The following is a 3,320-nucleotide window of genomic DNA, read 5'->3' as shown; positions in this document are numbered from 1 at the left end:
GTGTACACAAATAGCAAGCCTGGATGCAATGAGGAAACCTGGGAAAGAATCCCATGTAGGCTTGGATGCAAGCAAAGGGCTGTCTGGACTGGGGATTCCAGGATTCTGTGTACCTGAGTTTAAAAATGGAAGAAGGTGGACTCCTGGCAGACCAGTCTCCTAGCTCTGTGGACTTCGTTCCATGGGGAGGGCAGTGGCCAGAATACCTCCTTCTATGCTAGGACCAGAGACCCTCTTGTCTGGCTTTTAGTGTGGTCCCACAATCAGCTGCCAAAATATTTTTACTTCTTCGGCTTGTGCTATAGGTTGCAGCTGTCCCAAGTTACTTCTTACTTGAGCTATTGCTATAGCTTCCTAACTGGCATCCTGGTCACCTGTGTTACTCCTGGTCACGAGGAGTCAAGAATCTGGTTCCAAATCCTTGCCCTATTACTAAGTACCTGTATAACTTTGGGAAACTTACTTAACCTGTTTAGAACCTCAATTTGCACAAGTTGTTCTCAAATGTCCTGACTCACAGAAATGATGGGAGATAAATGTTTATTGCTGTTTTGAGCCATTACATTTTGGCGTGACTTGTTGTACAGGAATGTATAACTAATATATCACCATCTGCTTTTGAAATAGTGGCATCCTACCCATTATTCCAGAAGGACATTCTAAAACTTAATAGAATATAAAACAACAGTAAAAGTCATTAACTAGAAACATTTTGAAGCATCCCAGTTGTTCTATTCTATTGGCTCCTTAATAGTCCAAGCATGGGATTTTTTTTTTTTCAAGATAAAGACTAAAACAACAAACAAAACTAACTAAGCTATACATATCAGGTTCCTCTAATAGCAATGACCCTTCTTATAACGTAATAAAGATTCCATAGTGTGGAGACAGTGTCGTGCTGAACCTTCCACTCTGGCACTAAGTCCCTCTTACCCCATGGTGATGCAGTTACAATGCTCTTTATAGTCAATCCCTGAGTAACAAAGACCTTACTTTTCATGATATTTGGTAATACTGAGGGATCAGCTGCTTTGATTGATCAAACATTGCATTTAAGACTTACTAGGATCATGAGATTCAACCTACCTATTGAACCTGAACACACACATTTTTCAAGTAGACAATATTAATTTACTATGTTCCTATTCTGAGTTATTAAAATTGTTCCATTTTTTAGAGTGGTCATTTATTTGTCCTTTTCCTCACTCATTCAGCAGCATATATTTATGAAATATTTTCTATGTGCTAGGTCTACCTGAGAACACAAACTAAAGACATTTGCCCTACCACCAAGGAATTTGGAGTCTAATAAAAAAGAATTTATGGTCTAATAGAAAAGAAAAAGATACTTTTAGAAAAATAACCTCTTTGCATGAAGGAGAAGCTTGTGTGTGTGTGTGTGTGTGTGTGTGTGCATTTGTGTATACACAGATATGTCTATTTATCCTCCAAGGGGGAGGCAATGAGGCAGTTCTTAAATTTGTTTTCTTAAACTATAACATACTTGCAGAAAATTGCATAAATCCTAGGTGTACAGCTACAGAATGTATTAAAATTGAACCCACCCCATAACCAACACACAAATAAAGAAACAGAATTTACTAGCACCCAAGATGCCCTTTTCTTGTCTAGATTGTGGCAGCAGAGAAGAAATATATCAAACAAATTTTTTAAAAGTTTCGACGATCTGCTTAATGCATACCTTCCTGTATTACGAGTCATCCTAACACCATTATTAGCCAGCCTTCAAAAACAGTTTTCCCAAGATAATTCCCATCTCCTCATAATCTGAAATCAGTGATAAAAGTCCAGGTGAATCTGAGCAAAAATTTACAGCAGTCACATTAACATCCAGAAAGCATTTTTTTTCTTCTTCACAAAAGATGTGTTGAGATTCACGGAAATTAGAAGGAAAAAAAAATCCATGAGGTCATTGGTTGAAAGATTATTCCCTCTAATATAATTTCTAGGTTTTTCTTAGTTTAAAATGAGTTCAGCTGTTCTTATTCAAAGTCAAGCCACGCACATAAAGCAACTTAATGCACCCTTATTATAGAAATAGACAGGAAGCAGGTGTAGAAACAATTAGATGTGATATCCCCATCATGGGGCTTCAAAGCTGTAGCATCTTTTGTTTTGTGTTTAGAAAGATGTTTTTTATGTTTACATGGATGGAGCTGGAACATATTCTTCTTAGCCAAGTATCTCAAGAATGGAAGAAAAAGTATCCAATGTACTCAGCCCTACTATGAAACAAATTTATAGCTTTCATATGAAAGCTATAACCCAGTTATAACCTAAGAATATGGGGAAGGGGGAAAGGAAGGGGAGGGGAGGGGGGAAGATGGGTGGAGGGAGGGTAATTGGTGGAACCACACCTATGGTGCACCTTACAAGGGTACAAGTTTAGAAACTTACTAAATGTAGAATAAAAATGTCTTAACACAATAACTAAGAAAATGCCAGGAAAGCTATGTTAACCAGTGTGATGAACATGTGTCAAATTGTATATAAAACCAGCGTATGGTACCCCATGATTACATTAAGGTACACAGCTATGATTTAATAATAAAAAAAAAAATGTTTTGTGTTTAGAAAGCACGAGACAGCTATTTGACCCCAAGGTGAACCCGTGTTGATACAGGTGGATGGAACAGTCTCCATTGAGGTAAAGGAATTCAGGTAATGGTGTTTTAAGTTTCCGTATCAGTTGGTAGCTACAAGCAATGCAACAAGTCACTCTTTGGGCTGGAGCCTCCTTTGATCTTTTTAAGAAGAGCCTGATCATAGTTCAAACACAATGAGTAAAAGTAAGAGCAGGTCTTCAGTAGACAAAGAGCTCAGGTTGGGACCTCTTGGATTCTTAGGTTGTCTGATATTTTTCCATAGAGATAAAAAAAGATAGAGCCTGAATCACGGCATTTGTGTTGCAAATTTCAATAAAGTCTTTACTGTTCCATGACTTTCTCCAAAGAATTTGAAACATTTCTTTTTTTTTTTTTGGTAGGGTTTTTATTTATTTATTTATTGTTGGGGATTCATTGAGGGTACAATAAGCCAGGTTACACTGATTGCAATTGTTAGGTAAAGTCCCTCTTGCAATCATGTCTTGCCCCCATAAAGTTGAAACCTATTTCTATTGAAGCAAAACTAGTAGCTCTTTTAGGCAGAACACATAATGGGTCTTGTTTTCCCCACCTACAAGCATCTACTGTGGCAGTTGGGTCAGGGTGAATGTTTAACAAATATTTGGTGACTGAATGAATGGGTATGAGAAAGTTTGTCCTAAAAATGAAGGGTGGCGCCTGTGGCTCAGTGGA

The sequence above is a fragment of the Nycticebus coucang genome, chromosome 3, assembly GCF_027406575.1.
Source record: "Nycticebus coucang isolate mNycCou1 chromosome 3, mNycCou1.pri, whole genome shotgun sequence".
NCBI classification, from domain to species: Eukaryota; Metazoa; Chordata; class Mammalia; order Primates; family Lorisidae; genus Nycticebus; species Nycticebus coucang.
Note: the sequence above shows the minus strand (reverse complement) of the source record.